Source organism: Monodelphis domestica, chromosome 1 (genome assembly GCF_027887165.1).
Source record: "Monodelphis domestica isolate mMonDom1 chromosome 1, mMonDom1.pri, whole genome shotgun sequence".
Classification (NCBI taxonomy): domain Eukaryota; kingdom Metazoa; phylum Chordata; class Mammalia; order Didelphimorphia; family Didelphidae; genus Monodelphis; species Monodelphis domestica.
This window is the reverse complement of record NC_077227.1, coordinates 312,131,696-312,155,263: the sequence shown is the minus strand read 5'-3', so window position 1 is coordinate 312,155,263 and position 23,568 is coordinate 312,131,696. Positions and strand designations below refer to the sequence as shown.

Genomic DNA, 23,568 nt, shown 5'->3' with positions numbered 1-23,568 from the left:
TTGGAAAGACTAATCCTTTATCTGAAAGAACAGGTCTGCATGGTAAAGACAAATCTTTTCAGTTGACAGTATCTCTTTATAAAATGATTGACAATGAGCAGGAGCAGCACTAGGAGCATCAGGGCCACAGAATAGATTATGACAAATTTAGCATCCTCACCTATAGATATCAAGAGGTCATTACCTTTTTGCATGTATCCTTTTCTAAGATCAGGGACAATACTGATAACTATACTATCAACATCTCAGTGCCCTCCACTCCTTCAGCCAAGACCTCTCCGTTCTTGGGATTGTCATGGAGAGAGGGAAAGGATATCTGATATTCGCTTCTGTATAGGCCTTTGCTGATGACTGTCTCCCTTATTACATGGCTTCTAGATAAACAGTTTTTATGTTCTGCTGTTGCCAGAAAAGCAAGCCATCTCCCAGCAGCACTACTCTTTGAACTGCTAGATCTTCCATTGGAAAGGGGTTATTCAGTGAGAACCATTAGTAACAATGAGGCCCTAGTATTTCCAGATTACAATAAAGAAAAGACTATATGGAATCTACCTTTGCTGCTGTCTATATCATTAACTATTTTACTGTTACTGGGGCTTGTGCCAATGAATGTATGAATGAATGAAAAAAAATTATTAAATACTTTACATGTTCCAAGTACTGTGCTTGCCCTCCCCTACCACTGGAGCCAGACACCACCCCGTCATAGAAACACATATGCAGAACCTGAGTGCTGCCCACTGCTGCTGCTCTCTTTGCTGATGCCTGATTCTTCACCTATCCCTTCCTGGAATTCACACAGAGCAAGAAATTTATAGTTCATAGAAGCAAGAGCAGAAGCTTTTTCTCTCCTTTTAATCCATTTATTATTGGCACAGCACACTCCATCCCTGCCCTTTAGTAAATCAATTCCTTGCTGAATTGAAGTATAGTCAGTTCTTCTATAACATGGCATATATTTCATTCCTAAAAATCACCATGCGCTACAGAATTGGACACCAAAAATCATAGGATTTATGGGGAAAATGGAGTTAGGGGTACAACATGGAAAAATTTAGTGATTTTTTTTTAAATAGGAACCTAATAAAAGTGGGAGCAGTTTTATACATGTTAAAGAGTTAAGAAGTAAATACTGAAATAAGTAATGGCAGTATCTATGACTTAAGCTCAGGGATAGACAAAGTTGAGCAACTATAGGTCAAAAAGGGCCTCAATAGGTCAGGCCCAGGATCTCAGTCCTGGTGAAATGTGGAGGAGGGAATAAGGATGAATCAACTCCCTCTTCCCACAGCTCTTAATGAACTAGAAGATCTATAGTAAGTATGAAAATGTATCTTGGAACAGATCTAAAGTTTGCTGTTGGAAGTGAACATCAGGAGGGTGACAGCTTGTGAGTCATTGTGAATTGGTACAGTTTTCTGTTTTTTTGTAGAGAATATCACATATAAAGCAAACACAAATGTGTTCTATGCTCAAATAATTCCCCAATATATCAATTGCACTGGGACAAATTCACCTTTTTAAAATAAGAGATGTAGTAGAATTGACTTTAAATGGTGAAGATGATTTTTCAAAGAAGACCCTATAATATCCCATTTTCCCCATATTATTTATGCTCTGCTTAACTCAGCGAAAAGGAAAACCAAACAAAAGATAACATGTTAAATTAAAATAATTTGGATATTTGAAGGACCTATAATTTCACTGGTGTAGGTGTGTCCTCCACAAGTCCTTTTCTTTTTGTGCTTTAGAAGATATAATCCAAACACTCATTACCCTGAAAACAACGTAGTCTCCTTAAACTTAGCTCAGCTGGTCTTCAGAAAACTGGATCTGTGCTTCAAGCCTTTCCAAGTTGTTGGAACTGATTGTCAGTTTGAGCTTCACCTATGTATAGGAGTGTTCCAGCTTAGAAGTTGATTGTTAAATTTTCAGTTTCAAGTACACTTCAGAAATGGCCAAGGGTTGCAAATCAGGGCTTGATTTATTGTTTGCTATTTGTCTAGCTTTAAGAAAATGATGGAGAACATGTTAATAATGCAAATTAGCCTTTTAAAAAAAACATTTTCTCCTCAATTACATACAAAACCAATTTTTTACCTTCATTAAAATTTTTTTTGAGCCAAATTCTCCCACTCTCTTTTCTCCCCTAGCCGTTCCCTAAGATGACAAGCAATTTAAATTTAATATAGTTTTTGTTTGTGCCATAAGGTGAAGCATTTTTCCATATTAGTCATTTTGTAGATCATTTGAACAAAAATATGAATAAAGAAGCTGAAAATCTACTATGTTTCAGTCTGTATTTAGATTCCGTGAGTTATTTCTCTGGAGGTAGATGGCATTTTTCATCTTGAATCTTTGGGAATTGACTTGAATAATTGTATTGCTGAGAATAGTGAAGTCATTCATAATTGTTTATCATACAGTGTTGCTGTTACGCTGTACATTTTTAGTTCTCACTTCACTTTGCATCAGTTTACATAGGTCTTTCTGTTTTTTTTTTTTCTAAAATCATCCTTCTTGGGGGCAGCGGGATAGCTCAGTGGATTGAGAGCCAGGCCTAGAGATGGCAGGTCCTAGGTTCAAATATGACCTCAGACATTTCCCAGCTGTGTGACCCTGGGCAAGTTACTTGACCCCCATTGCCTAGCCCTTACCACTCTTCTGCCTCCAAGACGGAAGGTAAGGGTTTTATTATTTTTTTAAAAATCATCCTTCTTGACATTTCTTATAACATACTAGTATTCTGTTACAATCATATACCATTCCCCAATTGATGGACCTGCCCTCAATTTTCAATTCTTTGCTACAAAAAAGAACTTTTATCAATATTTTTGTACAAATAGGTGCTGTTTCTTTGGTGGTGCTCTCTTCAGAATACAGAACTAGTAGTGATGGATTAAAGAATATACACAGTTTTTAAAGCCCTTTGGGCATAGTTCCATATTGCTCTACAGAATGAAAAGTGTGTTATGAGTATGATTGCCCCCCCCCAAGAGCCACTTATTAAACATTTCACACCCTGCCTACATAATGTTTGAATATGCACCATAATGAGGCAGTGGATTAGGTCTCTAGTATAGCAGCCTTTCTATAATGCATTGAATTCCCCATGATATGTTTAGAAAAAATTCCAATAAAACCCTGCATGCATGCCTTATTGTAGTCTGAAGATGATCTTGAGTTCTTGAAGTCTTATGCCTACACATTACAAACTCCAGCAAGTCCTAGAAAGACTTCAGGAATAGATCATTTGATGGACTATATATCTGTTGCCCAAGAATACATTTAACTAACTAATTTCCTAGAGTCTGATAACCACTAGGTTGGTTTATTGGAGGATTTTGAAAAATTCCTTTTCTTTATAGGTGGTTTATGTTTTGCATCTGTGGAAGAAGTTCCCACATTGACAAAAATCAGAAGCTTAAATTATTAAGATACTTATCTTGGGAGGAGGGAGGATGTAAAGTATCGTGTATACAATAGTTTTTACTATTAGGCATTAAGATTCATGGTCTTTGTTCTTTTTTTAAATATCTGAAAACAAATAATTAAGAGTAACATTGATAATGAATGGGAGAAATCAACCTAATAACATAATAACTTAAATATTTGCAATTTTTAATTAAAGCATAATATTTTAAAATATGCTTAAAAGAAATTATTTGTATATGCTTTATCATTTCAAATTACTTTAATATGTATTTCAAAGACTTCATCTGAGTTTTACAAAATAGATAAATAGGATGAATATTTTTATCTCCACTTTATAAATGAGAAAAATTAATTTCTTAGAGGTAGAATGACTCCTAATGTCATTGAACTGGTTAGAAATGGAGGAAAATCACCTATTTTCTTTAATTGAGTAAACAAATATATCATTTTTTCTAATGTGAAATAACATAGACATTAAATGTTAGCCTTAAAATTTTTGCTTCTTATGTAAATATTTATACTGTCCAATTATATTACAGTTTATAAGAGGATATTGAAGCAAAATGAAACATTTTTAAGGACAAAGATTTCCAGTAGTATGTGTTTAGATCCAAAATCTATTTTTTCCCAAAGAAACATACATCTTAATTATATTTGTTGGCATAAAAACAGGAAGGACAAAGCCATTGTTGGCTTTGAAGTTATCTTTCACTTTGCTTTTCTGATTTTTGTATATGAATGATAGATATATTTAAATGCTGTTCACAGATTTTTAATTGTAAATATTTGGAATGTTGCTGCTAGGAATGGTAAATTAATTGCCTTATTAATTATGTTTATCAGTATACAAAAGATTCTTTTTGACCTGGTAAAGGCTGAAAAAAATTTTCTGGTTAAAGACTAATCTGCATATATTTCATATTTAATTTATTCAGCTCCTTGGTTCTCAGAGTACACAATAAAATAACTGTTTGCCCAGGAAAAAATGCCCTGTTGTCTTCCAGTACCAGTTGGTGTTACGTAGGTTTGTTTGGTGTCTCATGTCTTATTTATAGTAGATTGCAAATGGAAACTGGATATAAAACAAACACCAGTGTTCCACTGTAGCTTAAGTATGCATTAGACTCTTTGATCATATTTATTTTTACTTCAATGTATCTTTAAATTGTTGGTATAGCTTTGAAGGAAAACTGGAAACCTCTGTAGGTTTGATATATTTCTTTTCCTTTGATAAAAAAATATATTAGGTGGCATTTTATGGTATCTAATATTTATGAAAAATAGGTAAATTGGTAAAAAGAAAAAATATGCTCAGCACCATTATTGTAGTGTAAGAGAAGCAATATTTGTTAGCCTAGCTCCATGATGATGAACCTATGACATGAGTATCAGCACTGACACAAGTAGCCATTTTTGATGACATGTGGCCACATGTAGGCTCAGCTTGCCTCAGGGCCCAGGGAGCTGCGTGTGGCCATGCCCTGGGGTGGGGGGGAGGGCTGCTCTATGAGCTGACCACAGGGGTGGGGGGCAAGCATTGGGTGGTATGCCCGGCAGCTGGGGCACCTAGGGCTCCTGCGGGGGACGGGGAGGAGGAGTGCTCAGAAGGAGCACACGGGGGAAGGCTGACTGGCAGCAGCCACTGCTCTTGCATATCCCTGGTCCAGCAGGCTAGGGAGGGGCATGGTGGGGCCGGGTCTGTGGAAGACTGGGCAGGACTCTGGCCCAGGTGCATGGGAGGAGTGCCTGGAACTGATTACCAGACACTTTTAGTACCCTGAAAAATATAGCAATGGCTTTACTCACACTTTTTCCCTCTACATACTTTTGGGAGATTTTATTCTCAGCATTAAATAATATCAAAACCAAGAAAAGAAACAGATTGACAGAAGAAGTTAGTAATGCTTGCTTGGGCTTGAAGTATACAAAATATTCAACCTTCAATTGAAGATTTAGCCAATGAAATTCAGCAACAAAAGTCACTAATAGTCAGATTAGTTAAAGAATTCCTCCTCCCCCTCACTTATCTTAGTTCATGGCACCCCACACAAGTTAAATAATATCAAGACCAACAAAAGAAACCAATTGACATATGAACAAAGAAGTCACTAAGCCGGTAAGTTAAATAATTAGTTTTGGTTTATTAAATACGGTTATATATTATAGTTATTCATTTTTGTTATTTATACTATAAATATCACAAATTTATGTTTTTTTCTTGAAGTGGCACACCACTCAAGTTATGCTCAGTTTTTTGGCGAATTTTAACACAGCAAGTTCAAAAGGTTGCCCAATCACTGACCTAGTTCTTTGTTCAAAGATATTGATACTATCCTTGACTTATTGGATCATGAGATTAAGGCTCAAGATGTTGATGCAGTTTCTTAGTAGCAGAAATATAAAATCAGCCAATGAGGAATCAGAAGTTGCTTTTCATTAGACTTGACTGAATCAATGCCATATCTTTATGGAGTATCCTTTCAATGATACGAGCTATGTAAAATTCCTTTATAAACCAGCTTTTAGTCTTACATTTTATTTGAAGTCTAAACCTGATGCACTAGATAACCTGAATCAAGTGTAGCTTAAAACACCTACTAAGCCAAAGAAGGAAAAAATACTATATGAAAATATATGTTATTTAAATTATTATGTAATATTGATTGAGCAGTACAGCAAATTATTCCATCATTTTACATACTGAGTATACAAACTGTAAAAATTAAATTAGTCTCTACTGATAAAAATATTATATTTTATGAGGTTTATTAAAGATTGTTAGAAATCAAGGATATAAAATAATAAACAACGTGCCTAGAGCTGATTTAACCCATTCAAAACCCCCACACTTAGCTTACTCACTACATCATTGCAATGGAAGAGTAGATGAAGAGAGAGCCGCATGGGAGCATAGAAGAGGAAGAAGAGAGAGCACTTGGGAGGCAGAGAGCCCTTTAAATACTAAATTGTGTTCTCGCCCAGGTGGAGGCTCAGGTGAGATTATAAGGAATTCTGGGAAGTACCAAGGACTTCTGGGGATTGAAGTCTGGGGTTGAAACTCCATTTTTACATCCCCCTGTGATCCTATTGGGAAAACAGTTTTCCCAAAGGTCATGGATACATAATCAACTTAAAGATTACAATAATTTGAGGATAAGAGGAAATAAAAAAAAAAACAAAAATCAAAACCAATGATTACTAGGTGCATTGACAAAAAACCAGTTAGGGGGCAGTCCCCTTTGGCATAATAAATGCATTCAAACCCCACACCCAAAGTTCATTCTTGATCTTTCTCGTGCAGCTTGTGGTCTGTGGAGGCATCTTTATGGTGTCTTCTCCAAACAGTTCAGTTTCTGGATTTGGAGAGGTATCATGTTTCTTAACCTAAAATTTCTCTCTCAAGGAATTCAATCTTTGCAATTTAAAATAATAATAATTATACACCCCCCCCCCGAAGTTGTTGATTGAAAAACACAGGGATCACTTAGGGATGCTTGGCTGATTTATGAGGTATATGAATCAATTGATAAGAGAAATAAAAAACATCAAAAAAAATCCAAATAAAAAAGATAATTTCTATCAAAGTCTTATGTGTAAAAATTCTAAGTAAAGAAAAAATAAATCTATAACAGGTCCTTGATTCAAGGCCCAATTAAAATGATATAAACAATCTAATGCCCAGTGGACTTACGCGTCGGCTATGGGGGGTGGGGGGGAGGAAAAGAAAATGATCTATGTCTTTAACGAATAATGCTTGGAAATGATCAAATAAAATATATTTAAAAAATGATATAAACAATTAAGCATTTACCCAGTTAGTAGCCAGGACTACAGAAAGTTGCCATGCTATGAAAGATAGAAAAGGGACTAGATTATAGGAGCCAGGTAGGAGCCAAATTTGAGATACTCATCTAAGTATTTTTACAAAGAGTGTGGATACAAGGAAGGCCTACATCTTAACATATGTTAAGCGTCGCAACCTTGAGTCTTCACACTCGGTTCAAGTCCTTTCTATTGGTTTGGAATTTATCAACCCCATTGGGATTGGTTGGTCTCTTTGACCTTGTGCTTGATTGGCACTGTGCAGGTTAACTTTGTGCTTCTTTGGCCCTGTGCAATGGCTCTTTTGTATATCTTGTCCTGGAATCAGACAGAATCATTAAGCAAAGTCCCATATTTTTTTTTAATTAGTGGCATCATTTTTATAGTCAGGCTTTTGGGGCATGCATTGACATTTATAGCAAATGTATTTTAAACTTCTATTACTGCAAAATCAAAAAAGTTAAAGAAAATCTTAATACTGGTGACATGTGCTTCAAATATAAAAAAGGAGAGGAAAACACCTGAAATAGTATATATTGCACATGCAAGAAAAATATAATAATAAAAGTGTTTTAAAAATTCAAAAATGTAGCTTATAATCATTGACACATTGTCAGCTAAGGAAATATAGAATACAAGGCTTTCTCACCAAAAATGAGATCCATTTCCTCTTCATATCTGGCCATGATCCACTGTGAGTACAAGCAAATGAATTTCACAAAGTAACAGTTTCTTTTTTTAAAGAACAGTAGTACAAATATGTAGCTATCAATATCCCCAAAATTCTCAATAGCCCAGTTAAATACAATAGCAAACAAACCCACTATCATATTTTATATGAGTCTGCTGTATGACATTTAAAGAAAATGGATACTTGTCATAAGTTTTTCAGGTATAGCAATGTTTCAACATTGGCAAACATATTTTTAAACAAAGTAAAACTTATTTGGGTCTAGAACATCAAGAAATCTAGATTTCATTAAAAAATGTGGCAGAGGAATCTAGGAAAAACTCAAACCACTGTACTGTTGATGTTGGGTAAAGTGAGCTGAAGAGGTATAAATGAGAAATGCTTCTCTTTTGGGGAGTCATCCAGAGGGGTACGATGTCCTGGGATTAACTTCCCAGCTCCTTTGGTATGAGACTGTGATGTCCTATCCGTTCACATTTTTATAAATGTGGGAGGTGGGGATTATAATTGTATTTCACTTCAGCTACTAAAATGGACTTTACCTCCTGTTAGGGGCAGGCAAAATGACCAGGATTGTTGGGAAAAAATCTAAAAACCATGTCTAAAGACCTTAAAATCAACTTAAGATATTTAGCTCATTAAATTTTCCAAAGGTTGTTATACAATTTTAACCAGTTTTTATGAAGTCTATGTATCCTCTATGTGACAATTTACAAAGTCAAAACAGAAAAAGAGCTGTTTTTTTTATATATTCAATAATATTAAAAGCAACAGAATATAACAGTAGTTAAAATCCAGTACATTAAAATGATTCAGTGTAACAGATTAGTATTGAATGCATTAATATATGAACGTAAAACCCGCAAAATTAAATCTTAAACAAATCAGTAAAATGCAATAAAATACAGATTTTTATAAAACATTGGAATCCGAAAAGCCTTAAAAATATAACCTCCAATCTCTTTAAAGTTCCTTGTTGTTTTTTTTTAATTATCCATTTAGATGCCTATTGTCAGAAGGCAGAAGATTGGTAAGGGATATGCAATGGGGGTCAAGTGACCCACCCAGGGCCACACAGCTAGGAAGTGTCTGAGGCCAAATTTTAACCCAGGACCTCCCATCTCTAGACCTGACTCTCAATACACTGATCCACTGAGCAGCCTCCCCATAGTGAGGGTGGGTTTTTGGAATCTCAAATTGGGCCAAAGAATTGCAGGGAGCTGAATTTTTCCCCTGAATCTCAGGTGAGATAAATAACAGAATCAGTGCACTCAAAAGATACTCTTTGAAATAAGCCATGCTTGTAACTTCCTGTTTGGAAAAGTTTCTTCCTTCTCTTTCTCCCCCTCTGTGGTCCCCTGCTCCCACGTGGAGGGTAATTGTAGCTTAAGGAAAGATCACCCCCGTTTTTACCAGCTAGTGTTTGATTCTGAAGACATAAGGGCAGCTACCAGCAGCCTGGGTCCTGGGGCTGAGCCTAGGGTGATGAGCAATTGATCTGGGTCAGAGGCTAGAGTTGCTGGGGCTGGGGCTGTAGCGGGGCAGGTCAGGACCAGGAGAGCTATCAAACAGGTCCGGATTGCTGGAGCGCAGAAGCAGTCAAAGGCAAGCAGGCTCGAGCTGATCAAGAGGCTTTTCTGAAAAGCCTTGGAGAAACGTGGCTTAAAAAAAAAATCTAGGCAGTAGCTATTAAAAGTTGAACTTGGTCACAGTAGAGAAAAGATTTAGGAAAGTTAAGAAGATTGAGGGTATTTCTTCACAACCAATGTGGTCAGCCAAACTGTAAAAATCAAATTAGTTTCTATTGATAAAAATATTATATTTCATGAGGTTTATTAAAGATTGTTAGAAATCAAGGATACAAAATAGTAAACCACGTGCCTAGGGCTGATTTAACCTATTCAAAACCCCCACACTTAGCTTACCCACTACATCATTGCAATGGAAGAGTAAATGAAGAGAGCGTGGGAGCATAGAAGAGGAAGAAAAAGGAGCTCTTGGGAGGCAGAGAGCCCTTTAAATACTAAATTGTGTTCTCGCCCAGGTGGAGACTCGGGTGAGATTATAAGGAATTCTGGGAAGTACCAGGGACTTCTGGGGATTGAAGTCTGGGGTTCAAATCTTCATTTTTACAACACTAAAGTTGGACAATGAATTGCACTTATTTTTAATAATAATAGTTCTTTGATGATGCTACATGGCAACAAATCATAAAAAACCATCATCCTAGGGGGCAGCTGGGTTGCTCAGTGAATTGAGAGCCAGGCCTAGAGACGGGAGGTCCTAGGTTCAAATCTGGCCTCAGACACTTCCCAGTTGTGTGACCCTGGGCAAGTCACTTGACCCCCATTGCCTAGCCCTTACCACTCTTTCTGCCTTGGAGCCAATACACAGTATTGACTCCAAGACGGAAGGTAAGGGTTTAAAAAAAAAACAAACAAACATCATCCTAGAATATTCAAATTTGTAGGTGACCCAAAAGGCAAAGTAAAGATGTATGATGCACATAAGCAGACTGCTATATATTTTAAGCAATGACTTGGATATGGGAAGTATGGCAAATGCCATTTTTAGGGACATTTGGAACCAAAAAATGTTATTGGTCAGATAGAGATAGCAAGGGCTAACAGACAGCAAAAGAGCTGTATCAGCAGTATACACAGATAATCCAAAAGTGAGAGGGTTATTTAGCATGTTGGATATATCTTCTATAGAGGATCCATACAAGCACATAAATGAACGCTACATGGGCTGAGAGAGTATGGAGAGGTTTGCAATGTGAAGAAAAGACAATCACAGCATCAAGGTCATAGGTACAGTAAAACACCTGAAAAACTCTTTATGAGGCCACTTTCACACACACACTCATATTACTGTTGAGGAAGAATAAAAAAAGTAAATGATGAAATTCTAAAGATCTCTCTACAACTAAAGTTCTCAGTGAGACCTTCAGATATTTAAATATTTTGTAATGATTATTAAACAAGATACACAGAAATACAAAAAAAAAAATTGGGATAATTTTGCTACCCAAAAAAATGGAGGGAAAAAAAGCCCAATCTCACAATCATTTAAGGTCATCCCTAAAAGTCCTTAGTTTTATAGCCATAAGTAAAGTTAATTATGAGTTTAATTGAATAGCATATTAGTTTTATGGTAGATTAGAATCCTCTTTTTCTGTGTTTTTTGTAGTAAATCTTTTGTAGTAAAAATGAAACCTATTGTATAATTGAACATTACTGTTTTATAGGATTAATTTAAGGGAAATAATAGAATAGACAAACTGAGAGTTATGCTATCTTGTTTCTAATTTCAATAGGCTATACAGGCAGTATTAGTCATCAGTACTTCTGCTATATTAACAGTCATAGTGTCCAGAAGGGAGGAGTCTTTACTGCCACAACTCAATCTTTTTTTACCCTAATTGATTTTGTCAGCCTCTTCACAGAGGCTATTACAGATCTTTTCTTCTCTCCTCAAATCTGCCACACAACTTCACAGTAAAAGATTACTGACAAAATAGAAGAAATTCATTGTCAGCTACTTCTTCCCTACTATCTCAAATCCCCGTTCTTTCCTTTTTCTGATAAAGAATGCCTCTCTTCACCAAGGTCAACCCCCTTTTGGGGGTTTTCTGACACTAATCTCTTGGTTCTTTTCCTATCTGCTTGGCTGTGGCTTCTTAGTTTCCTTTGCTAAATTATTATCCATATTGTGCTCCTTATCATTAAGGCTACCCCAAGCCTCTGTTCTAGACCCTCTTCTCTCTGCACACTTTAACTTGGTGGTCTCATCACTTCCCATGGGTTCAACTGTATAGTCCCTATATAGATAACTCCCAAATCTATTTGTCTGGCCCTTGTCTCCCTCATGACCCCCAATTCTGCATTACCATCTACATAATAGATATTTTGAATTGGAGTCCCAAACATTATCTCAAATTCAAAATACATAAACAGAACTCATTATACCCCCTTCCTCCCTCCAAGTTCCTCTCTACAACTTCTCTGTTATATGAAGGGAACCACTATCCTTTCAGTCAACCACGTTTGTAAATGTGCTGTTGATAGGAAACTCCACTTGGATGTATATATAATTGCAGCTATTGGTTTGTTCATTCACTTAAGGTAGAACAATTCCCTACTTGTTTTGCCAAAGCTAAAAAATTACTCAAACAGTGGAGATAATCAAGTTTTAGAATATTTATGCAATACTTGTCTTCTAAGATAAACTGATAAATTCATGAATCAAGGGAACAGGGCACTTGGAATTCGGAATTGCAAAAAAAACAAAACAATTGAGGGTTGGTTTGTTTTTTTTTCCAGTGTCATTGATAGCTTGGAATTCTTAAATCAGTAATGAAGAACCTATGGCATGAGTGCCAAAGATGGTATGCAGAACACTCTCTGTGGGCATGTGGCTGCTCCTCCCCCTGAATTTGTTACTAGAAAGTCAACGGGACTTAGATGGAGCTGCTCCTTTCCCCCTCTCCACTGTGCTTGACAACATTTTTTCACTTCACCTGCCCCTCTATCTTAGCAGCCCAATGGAAGTGCACAGGGTAAGGTGGGCAGCTCATAGGTGGCACAGCTAGAGGGGAGCAGAGCACTCAAACCACTCCCTTCCCCCTCTCCACACTCACTGAGGACATTCCTCACTTCACCTGCCCCTCTTGACCAGCAGCCCAATGGGAATACTTTCTCCCTCCCTTATATAGGGTAAAGGGGGACAGGGCACACCCCACACTTGGGTGGGGGAGGGGCACAGCATGTGGTCTGAGAGGTAGAGGGGTAGGGCCTGGCACTCTGTCTCTGAAAGGTTCACCATCACTATCTTAGACCATCTCTCTCTCTCTCTCTCTCCCCCCATATATGTTGAATATAAAACATTTGACAGAGAACTTTTTACAAAGATTTCTTTTTCAGTTAATATTTTCCTCAATTTTATGTGTATTGGCCTTTTTTTGTTCAAAACAACATATATTTTCAGTAATCAAAATTTCCCTTTTTATTTCCTGTCATCCCCAAATCAAGTTTCTAAAATGTTTCTCCTTCCATTCTTCTCTAGTTTGGTGTACACTCTTTTGATATTTTTTTCTACAATATAAGACTTCTCAGTTTACCAGTGCTTTTTGTGGAAAAAATGAATCTCTTACCAGTAGTTTTTATTGTTGGGTTTTTTGATGAAAACAGTGCCACAAAATACAGTTGCTTCTAGAACATATATACCAAATCTGTTCCATTGATCAATTTTTAAATGATTTTTTGAGTACCAAGTTATTTTAACATTTTGTAGTTTGAGACGAAGTATTTGTAGGACTCCTTTCCTTCTCAATTTTTTTTCACAACTTCCCTTTAGATTTTTGATCTTCTGTATCTCTAAGGGGATTTTATAATAATTTTGTCTAGGTTTACAAAGTAGTTCTTTGGTTGTTTGGTATGACACTTAAACCTGCAAATTAATTTATGTTGTAGTATCATTTTTGTTATATTAGCTCTGTCTAAAAATGAATAGTTACTTCCTCTCCAGTTTAAGACAATTTAATTTCTGTAAAATGTTTTATAGTTTTCATAATTTTCATAGAATTCCTCTATGTGTGTTAATAAGTAGGCATGCAGATGATTTATATTATGGTATATTTTATATAATCCATAATCTACAAATATAATCTATATGTAATATCTATAATAATTGTAATGGAATTTCATTTCCTACATCTACTGAATTTTGTTGGTGATATACAGAAGAGGTTAGTTTTTGTAGGTTTATTATATCCAGTTACTTTCCTGAAGTTGTGTTTCTGTTAATTTTCATTTTTCTCTATAGCCAATCTAAGTAAATTGTCATACCAAAAGTAGTGGTTTACTTCCCTTTTTGACCTATATATATTCTTTAAGGGTTTTTTTCTTTATTGCTATAGCTAACATTTCCATAACTATCTTAATTTAAAATTTCATTTTTATTTTTAAAAACCTTTACCTTCCTTCTTAGAATCACTACTGTACACTGGTCCCAAGACAGAAGAGCGATAAAGACTAGAGAATGGGGGTTTAATGAGTTCCCCAGAATGACACAACTAGGAAGGACAGATCTGAAGTCAGAACCTCCTATTTACAAGGCCAGGGCTTTCAGTCCCCCAAGACACTTCCAACTTTATTTTAAAATGTGAAACTATTCATATCTCATGGGTCAGGCAAAAAAATTTATGTATTTTAAACTATAAAAGCAATTCTCTATTTGTAACCCAAACAAAAACAAGCAGTTGGCTAGATTTGCTCCACAGTCTATAACCTTGTCTTAGCTGAGAAAGACCCCCACTGTTTCTTCCATTATAAATAATGCTAGATCAAGCCTCTCTTTTTGATTGATAATATTTACCATATTACCATCTATTCTTTTGCTTTATAATGTTTTCAGTATATAAAAGGGTTTTATATTTTGCCTAAAGCTTTTTCTCTGTGCATTGATATATTGTAACTGTTTTTAATATTCCCCATTATAGTTCTAGTTTTCCAAATATTTAACCAACTCTGCATTCCTCATATAAACCTAACCTAGTCATAGTAAATCTTTTAATTATGTTGCAATAGCTTCTTTAAGCCTTTTTTCAGTATTTTTTCCATTTATATTCATTAGCAATATTGATCTTTATTTTTTTCTGTGATTTCTCTCTTCTGTGTTTAGGTATATGTACCAAATTGACTGATAGAAGGAATTGGTAGAATTCCTTCTTTCCCTTTTTTTGCAAACTTTCAATATTTGAAAAAGTTCACTTGTAAATTCATTAGGGCCTGTTTTTTCCACCTTTGAGAGTTTATTGCTCAATTTCTTTTCATAAAAATGATTTATTTAAATAATCTATTTCTCTTTAAAGTTCCTACTTTTACTTATTCAATGATTTTCAGTTTTCTTTTTCCTTTAATTTTAGTAATTTCTGGTTATAGTTGTGACTTTTTGATTTGTTGTGTTTTGTTCTTAGTTGCGTTTTGTTCTTAGTTGCATAATGGATTCTTTAATCTTTAATTAATTTTTCTCTCATTTTTTGATCAGTGCTTTTATTATTTTTTTTTAATTTAGGGATTGCTTTGGCTTTATACCATGTCCCAAAAGTTTTAATATGTTATCTCATCATTTTCTTTGAAATTATATAATTATATAATTTGTATTTTGGCTTACTGGTTCTTTAATGTTAAATATTTAGTTTTCATTTATATTTGAATTATTTCTTTAAATGCCTTTTATTGATTATAATTTTTATCATCTTGTGATTAGTAAATAATAAATAATATGCCTAGTATTATTTTTCTGCATTGCTGAGGTTTTTGTGGTATTTTACTGTGTTGGTTTTTATGATTTGCACTGTGGTTCCTTGGTACTTAAGTCTTTCTTTCTGACTACTGCAGATTTTTTTCCTCAAAATCTCTAGACTTTGGCCCTGATATTACTGCAAGTTTTAATTTTGGGGTTTTTTCAAGATATGACAGGTGGATTCTTCATAATTTTATTTTACCCTCTAGTTTTGATAGAGCTAGAGAATTTTATTTTATAATTTATTGAAATATGGTATCCAGGTTTTTTGTTAGGTCATGATTTTTCAGGGAGTGTGATGATTCTTAAATTACTTCTTGACATGTTTTCCAGGCCAGTTGTTTTTCATGGCATATGCCTCAGATTTTTTTTTCAGTCTTTTTACATAATTTATAATATTTTTATTGTAAAACATTGAATTCTGTTTTTTTTTTAATAGCCTATTAGCATTGATGCGCTCAAGTAGGATATACTATAGAAACTTTGGAGTCATCCTCAACTCTTCACTTTGTCCTCCTCCCATCACCAGTTTGTTCCTAAATCTTCTACGACCTCATCTTCCCTCTCATATGTCCCCCTCTACCTTCTTGTTCCCTTGATTATTACAAAAGCCTCCTAATTGGCCTCCTTGCCTCAAGTCTCTCCCCTCTTCATTCCATACTCCATATAAAATCATTATCTGTAAAAACAAGTTTGATTTCATCATTATCTTGCTCAATAAGTTCCAGTGACTCCCTATTATAACTAGAATTGAATAGACTATTTTATTTAACATTTAAATCCCTTCACAGCTTTGTTCTAGCCTACCTTTTCAAACTCATTACATTATTTGCCTTTATGTAGTGCATCTAAATTGACTTTTTTGCTGTCTCTCAAATGACATCAAACCTTCCAACTTCATACTTTTGCAATCAGTCCCCTTTACCTAGAATATATTCCCCGTTAGCTAGAATATATTTCCTCCACACCTCTACCATAATCCCTAGTTTCCTTCAAAACTCAGTTCAATTGGCATTTAATACCTTAGACCTTTCTTGATTCTCCCATAAGCTAGTTCCATCCCAAGTCCTGAAATTACCTTGTATTTATTGTGACTGTGTTTATATTTAATTTTCTGTATTTATCTCTTCCCTCCTCCCCCCGAAGACAGAATATAAACTCCTTGTGGATAGGAACAGTTTTAGTTTTGTCATTTTACCCATAGTGCTTGGCATATAGTATATATAATAAACGTTTGTGGATGGATGGATTGATTTATTTGAATATGTTAATAACATATTCAACAATCATTTGAGAACTTTTTCCTCGATATTTTTATTAGTTTTTTCCTCTTCCTTTTATTTCTGATGCTTTTCAATTGCTCTACAGTATTTTTATGGTATTTTTTCATAACAAATACTGTGTTTGTTTTTCAATTTTAGTTGTTTTTTTCTCTCATGACTTAAAACATTGGTCTTCCTTTTGGTAGTTCTTAGAGAGAGAATGAATCAATCAATCTCCAGCTCCTTTCTATCTTTTGATTCCACCCTTGTGGATTAGGCTCCTAGTTCATCCATTTGAGTAAAATATGAAATATATACGCTAAAATTGAGCAATATTTTCGTGTAAACATGTTCAAAGAAATCTTTTTTAGATCTTTTTTTTATTGAACCAAACAAACAATATGGCTTTTTTTGTGCTTTTTTAAGTTGCTGGCTTTAGTAGTGAAATTTGTGTATATAAATGCAACATAGTATTGGCATTAGCTTGCCTGTCTCTTCTCAGATCCAAGTGGCATAGACTGGATCACATGATGGCTTAATACTTGCTTTTCTGCTCCTCTGAGGGTTCTGCTTGTCAGCATTGTTAAATGCCAGTATCCTACAACTCCCAAGGATTTAAGGAACAGAAGGTTAGAGAATTTTAAAAGAATCATTTGCCCCGCCCCTCCCCACATTAGTTTGAATATATACATAGTTTATGGGGAAGTCTATTACATTCACTTGAAAAAATGGTAGATGAAACTAATATGAATAGATTTTATGACTACCAGAGTAGCACTTAATTTCAGATTAATTAAATTGATCTTTTCAGTAATACATTAAAGGAGACAATAAAAATTAAAAGTAGACAATGATAACTTTCCTAAAACAATTTTGACCTCTTCAGTGAAGCAAAAGAACCAAATATTGGTTAGGATATTTTATGGGACAATAATGAACTTTGTGTCAAAACAGAAATTTTGCCTTAGGCAAGATTATTTTTTTTTAAGTTTCCCCATCCTCCAGCCTCATCCTGTTGCTAGGATTAAGCATTTTACATTGCAGCATGGAGAGTCTTTTGTTTGAGTTAAATTCAGACTTCTCAGTATGTCACCTGACAGTCTTGTGGTTTGGATGAATATGGTTCATTGCTATTATTAACCTGGGCTGGCAGCCGTGCATAACTGGAGTTTTTAGGGATTTCAGAAAGTAGAACTACTAAGGGGACAGAGATGTTATTAAGGTATGACCTAGCCATGGAAACCAATTTGACATTTCTTGAATATCAGTAAAATTAACACCGTTTTAGTAATAATTATAATAATAGCTAATATTTTTAAAAATATCTACATGAAGTACTTTATTTCAGTTCTTGATACATATGAATTTGTTGCATTCTGATTGTTGAAAAATATCTGAAGTAAATTGTTCAATGCTAAAGATTTTGATGAATCCTTTCAGGAAACATTGACCTAAATTATGCTAATATTAAATTTGTTTTGTGTAGATTTTAATATATTTTAATATGCAGAAACTATTCTTTACTATGTATCTAAGTTTAGAATTAGTCTCTTCATTTTTTTACTTTCAGCTTATTTATACACAAATGTATATAAAAATGATATTTTCTAAAGATTTTATATGGGTTTTGTTATTCTTAGTTATAATATGGAGAGCTTTTATGTAGCTAAGATTATTTTGAGTTATGGAGTCAAACCCTTTATTGTACATCTTTATTTTAAAAGAAATCTAAATTAACCATCTGAATTGAGATTTTTTTTGTTATAACAAAAAATAAGTTGGAGTAACTTATTTCTCAATTTTTACATTAACAAAGCATCTTTTCATCATTTAAATATCTCTTATAGTGTTAATGATCTAGCTGAATAATTAAAAATGTTTTAATCCAGCCCTTTATCAATATATGAACTTATGAATCTCCAACAATACAGATCAGCAATTAGAATGATAAGATCATAGATTTAGAACTGACAGGGATCTTTAGTCCAATTGTCATACATTACAGGTAAGGAGAATCAAGCCCAGAAAAAGCAACTTGACTAAAGGAACACCAATAATAAGTAACAGCTGAGATTATCTTGTATTTTTTTTATATATACTTATATACATATGTTTTCTCCCTAAATGAAATATAAATTCCTTTAAGGCAGAGACTTTTTGTATCCTCATTACCTAGACAGGAGGCATTTAATAAATGTTTATTGGTTGATGAGTTAATTCTAAATTATAATGATTAAAGAATAAAGGCATACTTGACATGATTTGCTTGAAAGTCAATCAACAAGTGTTTATATTTATTAAGAGCTTTCTTTGTGCCAGGCACTATATTAGAAGTTGGAGATTCAAATATAAAGAATGAAACAGTCACTTGTAAGGAATTTACATTCTAATGAGGATGACAAGTATATATGTATGTATGTATGTATGTGTGTGTGTGTGTATATATATAACATATATAAATGCAACTATAAATAGCTAAATACAAAGTAGTTTAAGGTAAGGATTAGCAATTAGAGGAATCAGGAAAAGTTTCATGCAGAAGATGGTTCTTGAGCTGCATTTTAAAGGAAGATAGATTCTGTGGCATAGGAAAGGAGGGAGACTATTCTAGACAGGTGATGGGAATGGTGATGGGAAAATAGAAAACGTGTTAATGAAATGAGAGATATAATATCTCTAGGAGGAACAGAGAGGCCAATTTGACTGGATTATAGCATATGAGAGGGTAATAATTGTTATAGGTGGTTCTTTTGTTAGGTGATTTATGGTAATATGGGGTTGCTGGGCAAGCACACTGAGCAATAAGGTAGTGAGAAGGGAGACTCCTGTCTCCCTCTTCTCCTCCCACATTCCCTTCCACCAACTTCTGTTATTTTCTTTGGTTGGAGTCAAGCTGGGATTCAGAATGAATAAATTGACTGAAAATATAACAGATAACTCACTCTCTAAATTGTTAGAGAGAGGGTTTAGGATTTTCCCTGATCTATGGTAAATCTTTTTTTTTTTTTTATAAACCCTTACCTTCCGTCTTGGAGTCAATACTGTGTATTGGCTCCAAGGCAGAAGAGTGGCAAGGGCTAGGCAATGGGGGTCAAGTGACTTGCCCAGGGACACACAGCTAGGAAGTGGCTGAGGCCGGATTTGAACCTAGGACCTCCCGTCTCTAGGCCTGGTTCTCAATCCACTGAGCTACCCAGCTGCCCCCTATGGTAAATCTTAAAATGAGTAAATAGAATTATATAGTCTTATATGAGGGATGTTGTTAACAGTTTTCAAAGGTCTTCAGAGACAAACTCCAAATATTTCAGAGAGAAAATCAGTAACCAAAAGGCAGAGAAATCTCTTCAGCTCTTCCTCCTCGAGTGTCAGGAAAAAGAGATCCCCTGCAGCAGTTTGTGTCCCTCTGTTTAACTGCTTTCTCCAGGTCACATTCTCCCATGGAATTTTTCCTTGATGGACGGATCACCAAGCTTCCATTCATTGCATCTGTTTCTCCAGGTTTTCTGCAGTATTACTCTCTTACATAATGTAATGTCCAATCAAGCCAGAAAAATTGTTTGTCACTGTATTGTATAGGAATTTGCAAGCTAAACAAAAAAGTTTGTATTTTGTCCTAGAGGCAATAAGAAGACCTTGGGATTTATTGAATAGGGAAGTGGCACAGTCCATCTTTCACTTTAGGATGATCACTTTGGGAGCCGAGTTGAGTGGTTGGAATTGAGAGAGATTTGAGGTGGGAAATCAATATCTAGTTTTGCTATTTTAATAATCTAGGTGAGAGGTATTGAAGACTTGTACTGTGTGAGGAGAAAGGAGTATAGCATGAGAGATGTTGTGGAGATAGAAATGGCAAGACTATTTAAATATGTGAGATCAATAAGGAATTGAGGATAATACCAACATTATGAAACTGAGAGTCTGGAATAGTGGTTCTAACATTGAAAGAAATAGATGAGTTTAGAAAAGATTTTTAGGGAAAAATAATGAGTTTAGTTTTGGACATATTGAACCTGATTCTCCAGTACTTATAGTTTGAAATATCTGATTGGGTAGTTAGTGAAATAGGACTGAAATCTAGGAGAGAGCTTTTCTGAGACATCTGCATAAAGCTAATACTTAAATGCATGGGGAAAGAAAGAAAACTACATATTATTAAGATGCTGCATCATAATAATTAACTTTTAAAAATAGGTTTAGGGAAAATAAGTATCTTTAAATATCTTGATAAAAATCAAGATGATGTGATAGAAATACGTCTTCAGATGAAAGAGTAGTGTTGTGGATAGTTAATAACTGAAATACTTAATGTTGTTATTTTTTTGTTACAGGTAGGGAGCATTCATTCCTCAGACTCAAGTACAGGAAAGGGAAACTGAAAATTTATGTAGGTGTATATAATGCTAAATACTATACTCATTTTCTGACCAAAACAGAGTGCAGTCTCTTGAATTAAAAGAAGTAATACCAAGTGAAATCACTTATACTTCTAAGAAGCTCTTTCATAGAATTTCCAACATATTTTCCCTTGATTCCATGTTCTTTAACGTATTAACCAGAAATTTGGGTAAGTCATTGATAGCATACTTACCAAATTTGCCCATGAGTTCTTCCATACTAAAAAATGTCAGAATCGGGATCCAAAAAGATGTCAACAGGGTAGAATTAAGGGCAGGAATAAGGATAGGAACTGGATCTCTGATTTCATTGGTTTAAAGAACTCTGCAGAGCAGCTGCAGACCAGCACCTTATCTACAACTTAGAGCAGTGATGATGGCGAAACTTTTAGAGATAGAGTGCGAGGCCCTGCCTCCACCCCACCCTCTAGATCAAGTGCTATGATCATGCTCCCTCCCAGACCACATGCCATACTCCTCCCTACCACCACATGATGGGTATGCCCCACTCCACCTTATCCCACACAGGGGAGGGAGAAAGCATTCTCATTGAGCTCTGCTGGAGGGATGAGTGGGTGAAGTGAGGAATGTACTCAGCTAGTATAAAGAGGGGAAAGGGAGTGGTCCAAGCCCTCTGCTCCCTTCCAGCTCTGCCACCTGTGAGCCGCCCACCTTACCCCTTGTGCATTCCCATTGGGCTCCTGGGCAGAGGGGTGGATGATATGAAAAAATGTTGTCAGGAATAGTGGAAAGAGGGAGGGAAGTAGTGCCACCCAAGTCCCTCTGCCTTTCTAGTAATGATTAACTCAGGAGGGTGCAGTGGGGAGGGAAGATGGCCAAGTACCCACAGAGAGTGCTTTGTATGCCATCTTTGGCACCCATGCCATAGGTTCACCATCACCATCAGAATCTTAAAAGAATTGTCTGGAGCAGAGATGTCGTAGGCTGCATGTGGCCCACAACATTCCAGAATGCAGCTCAAATCAGATTGAAATGTAATTGGAAAAATAACAAAATGAATTCAAGAAAATAAAACATAGATAATGTTAACATGTCATTTTTCTAGGTTAATATGCACCTGCATATTGACTCAGTTTTAAAATATAATGCTATCTATGTTTTATCATAATTGTATTTATTTTGTTAAACATTTCCTATTTACATTTTAATCTGGTTAGCAACACTCTAAATGTTATGGACCTGGCAGTGTGGTTTAATACCTATGGTCTCAGGCAGAATCATGTAGCCAGGTTGTGTCACAGATAGGACAAACTCAGGGGATCCTGGCTTTTTTTAGGCTGCCTCTCAGAATGATAGGGTGAATCTAATGTGGTCAAATAAGTATTAAATTTTAAAACTTGTCTTCAGAAAGTCCATTTGAATATTTTCTATTGAGAAGACAGTGCTAGACAGATGTTTGTCTAGAAAAGACATGAAAATTTTTGTGGACTATATTCTCAGTAATCATGAAGAGTGCAACATTGTAGCCAAAAAGGCCAGAAGCCAGTATTACATTAGGTGCTATTAAGAAACCATGTCCATAACATGAAAGATGGTAATCTATTTATATTCTGGCCTAGTCAGACCACAGCTCTGTTATTTTATTCAATTATAGATATCACATTTTAGGAAAGATATAGCAAACTCTGACACAAGAGCCAAATCTGGCCTTTTGCCTATTTTTGTATGACTTACCTAAGAATGTCAAAACCATTTGTAGAGGGTCATACAGAAACAAGCAATAAGCCATGTAGTTTGCAGACCCCTGTGACTCTTCTATGTGAAAATCAGTTAAAAAAAACTAGAACTGTTTAGCTTGGAGAAAAGAAGACTTGTGGAATACAAAATAGCTGTCTTCAGGAACCTGAAGGGCTGTCATAAAAGAAGAGATTAGACTTCTAGAGATGGAAATGAATTCAGAGTGTAGAACTAGGAACAATTGGAGCAGATAGTAACCTATCCATATTTTCTCATTCAGTGTGAAGCTCAGTGACTTTTCATAGATTTGTTCAATGTGCTATACTTCTCTTTCAGGCTTTTAACATCATCAGCACTCAAACTGTACATCTATTGTTTCTTCACTTTTGTTCTCCCTTCTGGACACACAAATCTAGAGTGACATCTTTTCTGTAAATTCATATTACTGTAACTTCACTAAATACAATACTCCAGATGTGTTCTGGCCCAAAGATAACACCAATGAACAAGCCATCCCTTGTAATATCCTCCCAACTTAAACTCACCATGCATCTTTCTATTGACTTTGGATAACCTGCAATTTTATTTCTTTTAGTCATAAAGTAATAGTAGTAGTAGTAGTAGTAGTCGTCGTAGTCGTCATCTCTCGGTAACCAAGGATGACAATTGTCTTTGCGCTTTCATCTGTGATGTAGATGAGTGTGCACAAAAACACTTGTGCGTGAAGGAGATTTAAGTGGAAAAGTCGGTGCACAGAGACAGTCCCACTCTCTCGGCGTTGGAAGCCTGGGTCCATTGGCACAAAAAATTGTTAACCTGGAGACTTCCTCAGCTGCATTGGATGACCGTGTTGTTTTTTGTGCTCCAACACGCCCTAAGCACTCCAGAGTGCTTTGCTGCGTTGCCCTCTCAGCTGTTGAACCTTCTTATTGGTTTCTTCCGTCTGTTTAGCCGAAGC

At 35.4% G+C, this 23,568-nt stretch overlaps 1 protein-coding gene across 3 annotated transcripts in view; it reads left to right on the top strand.

The window, feature by feature from the left end:
* FNIP1 (folliculin interacting protein 1) overlaps positions 1-23,568 on the top strand; it is a 136,999-nt gene that overhangs the window by 35,945 nt on the left and 77,486 nt on the right. The window contains exon 2 of one of the 3 annotated variants that reach the window (XM_056811143.1): positions 20,847-20,902. The exons of the other annotated variants lie outside the window; for them this stretch is intronic. The gene's annotated coding sequence lies outside the window, so the exon portion shown is untranslated. The remainder of the gene's footprint in view (positions 1-20,846; positions 20,903-23,568) is intronic. 3 annotated transcript variants of the gene reach the window in all.